The sequence below is a fragment of the Canis lupus genome, chromosome 16, assembly GCF_003254725.2.
Source record: "Canis lupus dingo isolate Sandy chromosome 16, ASM325472v2, whole genome shotgun sequence".
Taxonomy (NCBI): Eukaryota; Metazoa; Chordata; class Mammalia; order Carnivora; family Canidae; genus Canis; species Canis lupus.
The window spans coordinates 6,493,289-6,505,739 of NC_064258.1; the positions used below are offsets into that span (position 1 = coordinate 6,493,289).

Below are 12,451 nucleotides of genomic sequence, written 5' to 3' on the forward strand. Positions count from 1 at the left end.
CTCCAGAATAGACCACATACTGGGTCACAAATCATGTCTCAACTGATACCAAAAGATCGAGATTGTCCCCTGCATATTTTCAGACCAAAATGCTTTGAAACTAGAATTCAAGCAGAAGAAGAAATTTGGAAGAAACTCAAACATGTGGAGGTAAAAGAACATCCTGCTAAAAGATGAAAGGGTCAACTAGGAAATTAGAGAAGAATTAAAAAGATTCATGGAAACTAATGAGAATGAAAATACAACTGTTCAAAATCTTTGGGATATAGCAAAAGCAGTCCTAGGAGGGAAATGCATTGCAATACAAGCATCCCTCAAAAAATTGGGAAAAACTCCAATAGACAAGCTAACCTCACACCTAAAGGAACTGGAGAAAGAACAGCAAATAAAACCTAAACCAAGCAGAAGAAGAGAGCTAATAAATATTCGAGCAGAACTCAATGAAATAGAGACCAGAAGAACTGTGGAACAGATTAACAAAACCAGGAGTTGGTTCTTTGAAAGAATTAATAAGATAGATAAACCATTAGCCAGCCTTATTAAAAACAAAAGACTCAAATTAATAAAATCATGAATGAAAAAGGAGAGATCACAACCTAGACCAAGGAAATACAAACGATTTAAAAAAACAAATTATGAGCAGCTATACACCAATAAATTAGGCAGTCTAGAAGAAATGGACGCATTTCTGAAAACCACAAACTACCAAAACTGGAAAAGGAAGAAGTAGAAAACCTGAACAGGCCGATAACCAGGGAGGAAATTGAAGCAGTCATCAAAAACCTCCCAAGACACAAAAGTCCAGGGCCAGATGGCTTCCCAGGGGAATTCCATCAAACGTTTAAAGAAGAAACCATACCTATTTTACTAAAGCTGTTCAGAAAGAAAGAGATAGAATACTTCCAAACTCGTTCTATGAGGCCAGCATCACCTTAATTCCAAAACCAGACAAAGACCCCACCAAAAAAGAGAATTATAGACCAACCTCCCTGATTAACACAGATGCAAAAATTCTCAACAAGATACTAGCCAGTAGGATCCAACAGTTCATTAAGAAGATTATTCACCGTGACCAAGTGGGATTTATCCCCGGGATGCAAGGCTGGTTCAACACTCGTAAAGCAATCAATGTGATAGATCATATCAGCAAGAGAAAAAACAAGAACCATATGATCTTCTCAATAGATCCAGAGAAAGCATTGACAAAATACAGCATCCATTCCTGATCAAAACTCTTCAGAGTGTAGGGGATAGAGGGAACATTCCTCAACATCTTAAAAGCCATCTATGAAAAGCCCACAGCAAATATCATATTGTCAATGGGGAAACACTGGGAGCCTTTCCCCTAAGATCAGGAACAAGACAGGGATGTCCACTCTCACCACTGCTATTCAACATAGTCCTAGAAGTCCTAGCCTCAGCAATCAGGCAACAAAAAGAAATAAAAGACATTCAAATTGGCAAAGAAGAAGTCAAACTCTCCCTCTTCGCAGATGACATGATACTGTACCTAGAAAACCCAAAAGCCTCCACCCCAAGATTGCTAGAACTCATACAGCACTTCAGCAGTGTGGCAGGATACAAAAACAATGCCCAGAAACCAGTGGCATTTCTACACACTAACAATGAGACTGAAGATAGAGAAATTAAGGAGTTAATCCCATTTACAATTGCACCCAAAAGCATAAGATACCTAGGAATAAACCTAACCAAGGAGGTAAAGGATCTATACCCTAAAAACTACAGAACACTTCTGAAAGAAATTGAGGAAGACACAAAGAGATGGAAAAATGTTCCATGCTCATGGATTAGAAGAATTAATATTGTGAAAATGTCAATGCTACCCAGGACAATGTACACATTTAATGCCATCCCTATCAAAATACCATGGACTTTCTTCAGAGAGTTGGAACAAATCATCTTAAGATTTGTATGGAATCAGAAAAGATCCTGAATAGCCAGGGGAATATTGAAAAAGAAAACCATAGCCGGGGCATCACGCTGCCAGATTTCAGGTTGTACTACAAAGCCGTGGTCATCAAGACAGTGTGGTACTGGCACACAGACAGACACATAGATCAATGGAACAGAGTGAAGAACCAGAAATGGGCCCTCAATTCTATGGTCAACTAGCAATATTTGACAAAGCAAGGAAGACTATCTACTGGAAAAAGGACAGTCTCTTCAATAAATGGTGCTGGGAAAATTGGACAGCCACGTGCAGAAGAATGAAACTAAACCACTCTTTTACACCATACACAAAGATAAACTCAAAATGGTTGACAAATCTAAAAGTGAGAGAAAAATCCATCAAAATCCTAGAGGAGAACACAGGCAACACCCTTTTTGTACTTGGCCATAGTAACTTCTTGCAAGACACATCCATGAAGGCAAGAGAAACAAAAGCAAAAATGAACTATTGGGACTTCATCAAGATAAAAAGCTTCTGCACAGCAAAAGCAACAGTCAACAAAACTCAAAGACAACCTACAGAATGGGAGAAGATATTTGCAAATGACCTATCAGATAAAGGGCTAGTTTCCAAGATCTATAAAGAACTTATTAAACTCAACAGCAAAGAAACAAACAATCCAATCATGAAATGGGCAAAATACATGAACAGAAATCTCACAGAGGAAGACATAGACATGGCCAACATGCACATGAGAAAATGCTCTGCATCACTGGCCATCAGGGAAATACAGATCAAAACCACAATGAGATACCACCTCATGCCAGTGAGAATGGGGAACATTAAGAAGACAGGAAACAACAAATGGAGAGGATGTGGAGAAAGGGGAACCCTCTTGCACTGTTGGTTGGAATGTTGGTGGGAACTGATACAGTCACTCTGGAAAACTGTGTAGAGGTTCCTCAAAGAGTTAAAAATAGACCTGCCCTACGACCCAGCAATTGCACTGTTGGGGATTTACCCCAAAGATACAGATGCAGTGAAACACTGGGACACCTGCACCCCGATGTTTATAGCAGCAATATCCACAGTAGCCAAACTGTGGTAGGGGCCTCGGTGTCCATCAACAGATGAATGGATAAAGATGTGGTCTATGTATACAATGGAATATTCCTCAGCAATTAGAAACGACGAATACTCACCATTTGCTTCAACGTGGATGGAACTGGAGGACAATATGCTGAGTGAAGTAAGTCAATCGGAGAAGGACAAACATATGGTTTCACTCATAGAGGGAATATAAAAAATAGTGAAAGGGATTAAAAGGGAAAGGAAAGAAAAGGAGTGGGGAATATCAGAGAGGGTGACAGAACATGAGAGACAACTCATGTTGTCTAGGCAATGAACTCTAGGCAATGAACAAGGGGTAGTGGAAGGGGAGGTGGGCGGGGGTATGGAGTGACTGGGTGATGGGCACTGAGGGGGGCACTTGATGGGATGAGCGCTGGGTGTTATAATATATGTTGACAAATCGAACTTTTAATAAGAAATATACAAAAAAAAAGGAGGGTCACCTGAAGATACACATACATGCACACACACACACATATTTACAAAATTACACATGCAGTCACACACACACAGAGTCACATACACAGTCACACAAATACAGTCACAAACACACACACACACAGGGAGTTGGATTCCTCTCTATGAAGGTAGAAGAGAGGTTCCCTTTCTCATGTATTGGCAAATGCCAAGTGGCATTTTACTGTTTTTTGAGATTTTATTCATTTATCTGTCAGAGAGAGAGAGAGAGAGAGAGCACAAGCAGGGCTGTAGATAGAGGGAGAAGGAGAAGCAGTCTCTGTGCTGAGCAAGGAGCATGATGCAGGGCTCAATCCCAGGACCCTGGGATTATGACCTGAGCTGAAGGCAAATGCTTAACCAACTGAGCCACCCAGGTGTCCCTCAAGTGACATTTTCATCTGATTATGTCCCTGTCTCACAAAACCCCTTGTGTGATGCCCTCTATGAAACCAATGTTACAAGTTAATTTGCTAGGATGATGCAAATAATAAGTGGTCGGACTACATCAATGTCGAGGTTTCTCTACTTGCCAGAGCCATCCCCTTCTCATTCTATTGTGCTGCTCCTTGGAATTTAACATTGCAGTTTAATCTTTGTGGTCAACCTCTGCTCCTAGAATTTAGGACTAATATCTAAACTGGGAGCTCAGCCAAGCATAGGAGGATGAAGAAGCATTGCTCTCTGGGATTTCTGAAGGGATGGAAAGGAAGAAGGGTGTGTTTATGAGTCTCTATAGGCCATTTGACAGGGCTTCCAACACATCCTCTTAACCTTTTCAGGTATCCTTTTAGACAGTTTCTGCTTCTTCAGGAGAAGTCAACAGGATCTGCACAATGGCACATTGTCATGAATACATTGAATACATGAATACTCCTGTTCTGGCGAACAGGAGATGGGCTGTTCTTCCTGGTTTATAGCGTAAGTAATGTCCTTGTACCAGAGGTCAACTTAATCCACCTGTATTCACTTGCTTGCCATATTAACCACTTCAATTATGTGAAATAATTGTTGCTGACTTTCCATTTGCCAGCCTAGCACTACCCTAATCAGAGTCCTGCCCTCTCTTATCCTCTATTTTGCCTTGTGATTTCTGCAGAGATTGGACCCCAGACACTTTATCTGGTTAGGTCTTGAGGCTCTGGTTCTATGGTGAATGATTGCTGATAGAAACACCCCCACACCTACCCACCCACCCCCCCAGTGAACTAGGAGCTTCATCCATCTGAGTTGTACTCACTTTATTTTTTATTTTATTTTTTAATTTTTTTTTTATTTATTTATGATAGGCACACAGTGAGAGAGAGAGAGGCAGAGACACAGGCAGAGGGAGAAGCAGGCTCCATGCACCGGGAGCCCGATGTGGGATTCAATCCCGGGTCTCCAGGATCGCGCCCCGGGCCAAAGGCAGGCACCAAACCACTGCGCCACCCAGGGATCCCTGTACTCACTTTAAATATAAATGTTGCTTCCTAGCCCTGGACACATTTTGAGAGAACTTAGTGAAATAAACAAGTTGAGACCTATGGCATTTCTGCCCACTTTCTTCATTCCATCCCTTTGGGTGGGACCAGCTTACCCTGTTTTGCCTAGAACTTTCCATTTTAGCACTGAAAGTCTTGTGTACTGGGAAACCTCTCAGTTCTTGGCAAATCAGATGGTAACTACCCACTTTCCCCTTCTTCCAGTTCATCATGTCCTTCAGGTCTCAGGATAATTTCCAGGGACCTCAACTGGGCTGGGAATAGGGCAGTGCCAACCAAATATTTAAGTAATCCACTCCAGAATTACCCCCTTCCTTTCAGATACAATCCTTTAAATCTCCATTAGAATCTTTGCTATTATGAGCTTTCAGCTCAAGATGGCAAAATTGACCCACATGTTTGCTTTCTTCTGTGAAATAAATTAGTGAAACAAAAACAAACAACAAAAAATACAATAGCTAAAAGAGAGGGATCACTTTGTTATAAGATGCTTCTTCTCTTTTCAGTCTCTTTCTCCCACCCCCATAAACAAAGACTTTTAAAAGTTATTATTTGTAGAGATCTCTTCTGTTTATACCTCCCCCCTGCTTCAGGTATCATTTTGGTGCTGAAATATCTGAATGTCCCGTTCCTGACCCTCATTCCAGTGTTCTGTTATTCACTTCCACGTGGACATGCTACTAACACTTCAACTCAGTGTATCCAAAACATAATAATCAAATAATCAAATTCCTTCCATTGCTACCACCATTTTCTTAGTCTGTCAGGTACAAAAAGTAGAGTCTTCTTTGTATGGAGCAAGATAGATGGCAAGATGGACCAACCAGCCATCAAGTGACTTGGAGATCTTCTACCCCATTTCAACCCATCCTTCTTTATTTCCTTCTTGATGACAGTAGTTCATATCCTCAAAAATTTTTACTGCAATTACTAGAATTGCTTCTAACTGCTGTCTCTATATTCTATTTCCTCCAATTTAAATTATCTTAAAAACTACTGAAAAGTTATTTTTTTAAGATTTTGTTTACTCATGGGGGGGGGGGTGGAGATATAGGCAGAGGAAGAAGCAGGTTCCCCGTGGGGAGCCTTATGTGTGACTCTATCCCAGGACCCTGGGATCACGACCTGAGCTGAAGGCAGATGCTCAACCACTGAGCCACCCAAGTGCCCCTAAGTTAATCTTTATGAAGGAGCACTCTGATCGGGCCACTTCATCTCTCAAAATCTACAGAGTTATCTTACCTATTGGAGTAAGTAAAAATTCCACAACCTGACATTTGAGGTCTTCTACCATGTCACCAATTTGCATTTACAGATTCACTTCCTGCTACTCTCCAACATAGATCCATACTTCTTAGCTGAAGTGGGCTTTTCATTGATCCCTTAAGATGCTCTGCTAATTGAACTTTGCTTATCCTTCCAACCCTCCACTGTGCCTTTGCAAAGTTCACATTTCCATTTGCATGTCACCTGCATTCCTTGAGGTGTGTTTCAATAACTCTCTACTATATGAAATATATTCTAATTCTTCTAAATTGATGTCATGACACACATTTTAAACACTCAGTATTTTGAGTATACTGTTCTTATGGAATCTACTTAACTTTACCTTATATTATAACTACCTGCCTTCTTGCATTCATGTTCTAATGAAACATAGAGCTCTTAGGGGACTAACTTCTGCAGTTCCTAGTGGTTCTTTGCATATCACATGTTTGTAATAAGAAGTCAATCTACTGAGTATTGAAAGATGGGTAGCATTCAGAGAGGTGGAGAAAATGGCATAGATCTAAGTCATGGGATAGTTAAAGGTGTAATCAAGGGCTGTGGGGTAGAAAAAAATGACATACCTTGAATATAGTAAGAAGACCAATGTGGATAGAGCACAAGATTTCTGAATGAAAACCCTGGGAGCAAATGTTAAAAGGTATACTGGAGCAAGATCATAACAGGTTGATTTGGGTTCACATCAGTCACTCAGAGTGCAGAAATCTACTGTGATGTGCTGGTGGACAGGTGAACATATGTCAGATTCTTCTTTGAATTAACCTAAACTGTGTTTTTGTTATATTGAGTGAGGAACAGGGACATCTGTGGATGTCATTATTCTACTGTGAATCATTGTTTTTTGTTCTGTCACTTGCAGGAATAGTATAGAATTATCTGTCTTTTCCTTGATCTTGGATTCTTCAGTCAGGAACTAATGATTGGCTAAGATGCTTGAGATCAATACTATTGCTCAGTTTTTGATGCTTATAAGTACCCTGCACTTAGTAGCATGTTAGAGTTAAGCATAGTTAGAATAGTCTCCTGAAAGGTAAGGTAACAACAACAAAAAAAACCCCATTTTCTAACTCAAAGTAAAACACACACATGTTTTACAAAAGCAAATGATATTAAAAGGCTCATACTCAAAATGCAATTCAAAAACTGTAGGCCACTGCCCTTTTTATCCTATTTTATGGAGAAAACCACTTTAAACTTTTCTAGTAATTATTTTCACACCTCTGAATGATAAGCTTATACTGCTAGTGATTGACTTATCAGTTTTAGATTTTTTTCACTTTTTGTTATGATGGACATTGATTTAACTCTTTTAGATCCCACTTCTCTTTCTCATCCTCCCCTGAATTAGTACTATTTTAATTAAATCAGTGATCAGTGACTATATTATTATTATGAAAACTTCATTCATTATGGAGTTAAGTATGATTTCATTCTTTTTTCTGATTTTGTATTTTACAAAATAAAAGCAATGTTTTTACATATGCACAAACTTCTATATACATATTTTAAATTCCTTTCACATATTTACATATTAGGTATCATATGATATAGTACATGGAAACATTTTTTTCTGGAGGCTCCATCCTAAAGTCCTGCATCTTCTTCCTTCACTCTGAACTGGCTACTCTATCCAAATAGTGAATAAATTGATGTGTATGATTAACTACAAGAACAATTTTTATATTAATGAAAAGTAGTTGATGAGATTAATATAATTAAGGAAAATGAATACTTATAATGAAAAATAATCCTAACCACATTTGTTACAATATGAGTCAAGAGTGTCACATTATTCTTTGAGATCCTTGAGGTCAAGTCTCTGTGCTATATTTTCCTTTCTATCTCCTCTTTCTGGCACAGAACACAACTCAAAATTCTTTATGAAATAGATGAATATGAACAGAGGATATGAGATAACAAAAGGAGCTCTAACATTGAAAACTTTGAGACCTGAATCATGGAAGACACAACTTCTTATACTTAAGACTTGTTGGGCCAAGTGTGAAGAGTTGTGCTGAATTCTAAGACCTGATTTTCTCTCCCTCCAGTTTGGACCTCAGGTAAACTGTAGGCAACCAGTTGTAAAAGGTGGAAAAAGAAGACACAAAGTGGGTTCAAACTTCAGGCAGCCTGTCTCAAACTATACAACTTACCTAGGCCCTGGGGAAAAAGAAAGGTTATCTTAGGATATTGTCCAAGTCCAATTCCTGGAATTATCTTGGCTATGTCCCAACTGTAGCATACAGGCATGGACATGTGACTGATGCCTGCTCAGGTTAACTTCCTTGATCTCTGGGAGACCTTGGAGAGGGGTGAAAGGAGAGGACAGGATAGCATGCCTGTCATCACTGCAGCAAATACCAGTTCTTGGAAGCAGTGGGCTGAATGAGATGACCTTGGGCAAGTAGAATGATAAGTAGAGAAGGGTGAAAGGGAGAGAGGTGTGTTGTACTGGTATTCTCAGCCCTCATGGTGACCAGTGTTTCTGTGGCATCAGAGATGAGAATCTGAGAAAAAACTTTCTTATCATCAGAATGTCTGAGCCATACTTCCTGCCTTCACTGTGTGGGCTTACCTTCAGGCTTCTCCTATGTCAGGAGAGGAACTTCCCCTCTTCCACTAGGTAGGGAGAAGAGGAATGCAATTGACTAGCTCATCTCCTAAAGGAAGTATAGGCTTCCTTCTCCACAGGCACAATCATCTCCCTGGATGTATAGGGTGATATCTGAGGAGGTGTGAAAGGAGAAGTAGATAGTTTAGCTGCTCACCATATTCTCCTTGGACCTAAATTTGTGCAATTATTAATAATGAATCATGGACATTGCATTGGGAATGATGTTTAAATTACATATACCTGTGACCTCACATGTTAGCCAAGAGCTGATGATCACAGTCTGATGTGCTTGCACATGTGTCCTGGTATTTATAATGTATTTGGTATTTCTTAAATGATTCAGTGTCTTTCTGGGGGTCTCTGAGTTCCAAAATATAGGTGCCAAACAGGTGCTTCCCCTGAACTGTGTGTCCACTGCTTTGCCTCATTTTCATATGATACCATTGGCAGTCCAAGCCCAGGATAAATATCTAACTGCTAGCCCATGCCAGGAAACCTTTGGCTAAATCACTTGACATTAGTCCTGCAGTGTTGCTTTTGGATGATTCAGGGAACATGAATCTTAGAGACAGAAAATTAACCTTGTGGCTGCAGGTCAGGAATAACCTGAGCAGGACTGTCATCCCATTAGCTACTGAAGAAGAAACTGTTTTTCTAAACTCCTGAGGGACACATCCCAGGAAACATACCCCATCTAGGATTTTTCCAACCAGGCAGATGATTTAGATGGAGATATGAGTATCTCTATAATCCTATAATCCTGTTAGGGGCTGGGACAAAGTGAGATAAGGAGGTGGTCCTCACTGTATATTGGAGGAACTGACTCTGACCAAATGGGGAGAAATACACGTGGAGGTGAGGTGGTGTGGAGAATTTGCTATTTGCTATTTGTCAAAGTCAGCTGCCTCAGGATCACTGCATAAACCATATAGCTAATGTTATCGTTAGTTAATAGAATCTGGGAATCCCAGTGAGAATTTAGCTTATTATACATTTTCCTGCTTTTCTCCATTAGCTTATTCCCTATTCTGTTATATGGAATCCTACATTTCTGAAGGGAGAGATATAGGTATGTGAGAATAAGCTACTACTTCCTTCCTTTGAGGCAATACCATCTGTTTTTGGCAATATATACCTACAATATAGAGGATTAGCTGAGTGTTGTCAGAGAGCATCCGTGTACGTGGCTGAGGCTGATGACCAAAACTAAAAAGATGCCTTTAGTCACTGATTGAGGGAGCCATGTATCAGTTCTCCCACAATGCACTAAAAGCAGGTGTTCATGGTTCTTGATATGTGTGCACAATGAAATCACATGCAGAGCCTCATCCCAGTCCAATCAATTATATCAGAATTTCTGAAGATGGTGTCTTGGCATCAGAATTTTAAACTATGTCTTAGAGGTAGTTTTAATATGCAGCTAAGGTTGCAGAGTAGCTAAATCATAGAACTCCTCAGTTTGAAAACATGAATCCAGAATATTGAGCCAGGGACCTAACATTGAAAGAGGAATTGAGGGGTGCCTGGATGGCTCAGTTGGTTAAGCATCTGCCTTTGGCTCAAGTCATGATATCAGGGTCCCGGGATCAAACCCCACATTGGGCTCCTTGCTGAGCAGGGACCCTGTTTCTCCCTCTCTCCACCCTCCCCCATCCTGCTTGTTCTCTCTTTGTCTCTTTCTTAAGTAAATACAAATATTTTTTTAAATTAATTTTTTAAATTTAATTAGAAAGAGGAATCAAAAGACAGATTGTTTTCTTTGTCAATATGAGATGCTGGTTAACTGCTCACCAGGTGACACTTTTATGATGTTCAGTAGACATGAATGAAAACTGAGCTGGGCTGTTTAGATACTCTCTCTCAGGAATTTGAAGGGGGACACAAAAGCGGTGTGAATGCCCAACCTGGAAGTTCCGGGTAAGTGCGAGCATGGGGTCATTATTGTCACAGATTTCTCACGTACTAGAGACTCAGAGCGAAGTTGGTCAGGAGAGGGAAAAGCATGAAAGAGCAGCTGGAGAAGCAAAAGGATGACCTGGTGGTCACAGACAGGGGAAGATGGCCAGTCCTTACTGATGCCTTGATCCTTTACCTTGTGGAGACATTTTCCTAGATTGCACTGCAACCAGAAGAACCCTAACTAGAACTCTGATTTAGAATCTTAAATGGGAAAGTTGCTGTTTCCTCTCCTGTCATCAAGTCTGGCATGTACCTATCTGTCTTGAATGCACTTCCTTTTTCTGTCACTCAAACACCTACCCTTTTTAAAGAACAGTGCAAATGCCTCTCCTACTTGGTCCCCCAGAGCAAGCTACAACCCACATTTTCTCACTTTACTCACACAGGATTTTGCTCATATCTTTTTTTTTAAATTTTTTTTATTTATGATAGTCACAGAGAGAGAGAGAAAGAGAGGCAGAGACACAGGCAGAGGGAGAAGCAGGCTCCATGCACCGGGAGCCCGACGTGGGACTCGATCCCGGGTCTCCAGGATCGTGCCCTGGGCCAAAGGCAGGCACCAAACCGCTGCGCCACCCAGGGATCCCCTCATATCTTTATTTCTTTCTTTCCATGTTGAGTTATAATTTTCTGTTTACTTGTCTCCTCTACTAAATTTTGAGCTCTTTGAGGATAGAGATTGTGTCTGACTTATATTTTCCACCAGTGTCTACTGCAGTTTTTGGCACATAGCAGTTGTGAGGAGAAGCTTGTTAATTGAATACATTCTTAAAGATCAGATGGCCTGAGTTTGTGGAACTTCCTGTTTCCTCAGACACTCAGAAAAGGGCTGATAAACATAAAAATCTTTCTTGGATTCCAGATTGGAAGCTTCCAAGCAATTTTCCCAGTAATGTTGTGTTTAAAATATCTACTAAAAACCTTTTGCAGGAAATTCTCCTCTTTGTCTTTAAACATTGTGCATTCACAGAAAAGTTAAAAGAGAACTAAGACATAAGAATAATAAGATTAGAGACAAACTGCAAAGATGGCAGAGTGGTAGGAGGACCCTGGGTTTGTCTCATGCCTCAAATACAGCTAGAGCAACATAAAATCATGTTGAACACCTAAGAAATGGGCCTGAGGATTAAGAGAACAATCTACACAATTACATAATTACAGAGAGAGAACATGGCAGGTATCATGTGCAGAGACACCAACTTGGGAGAGAGAAGCCACAGACTGTGGAGGAGAGGGAGCACTTTCCACAGATAGAGAGCAGAGAGAGAAAGAAAGAGGGGGAGAGAGAGCAGCACCCCAGGTTTGTGAAGAAAAACATTCCCCCCAAACCATTGACTGGGGAATCAAGAAGAACTGACTATTGCAAGTTTTCACAAAGAGTGGAGCTCTAGGTAGCCCAGTGGCTAAGCGGCTTAGCGTCACCTTCAACCCAGGGTGTGATCCTAGAGACCCAGGATCAAGTCCTATGTCAGGCTCCCTGCATGGAGCCTGCTTCTCCCTCTGCCTGTCTCTGCCTCTCATTCTCTCTATGTCTCTCATGAAAAAATAAATAATAAATAAATAAATAAATAAATAAATAAATAAATAAATATCTAAAAAAAAATCAAA

General features: G+C 40.3%; 1 protein-coding gene across 44 annotated transcripts in view; it reads left to right on the forward strand.

Moving 5' to 3' along the window:
- KEL (Kell metallo-endopeptidase (Kell blood group)) overlaps window positions 1–12,451 on the forward strand; it is a 311,760-nt gene that overhangs the window by 179,769 nt on the left and 119,540 nt on the right. For 34 of the 44 annotated variants that reach the window (XR_007402597.1, XR_007402598.1, XM_049094736.1 and 31 more), the window contains 2 exons: window positions 4,282–4,420; window positions 8,131–8,330. The exons of 8 other annotated variants lie outside the window; for them this stretch is intronic. The gene's annotated coding sequence lies outside the window, so the exon portion shown is untranslated. Of the gene's footprint in view, window positions 1–589; window positions 3,162–4,281; window positions 4,421–8,130; window positions 8,331–12,451 lie in introns of those variants that run through there. 2 more of the 44 variants (XM_049094761.1, XM_049094738.1) reach the window with 2 other exon arrangements.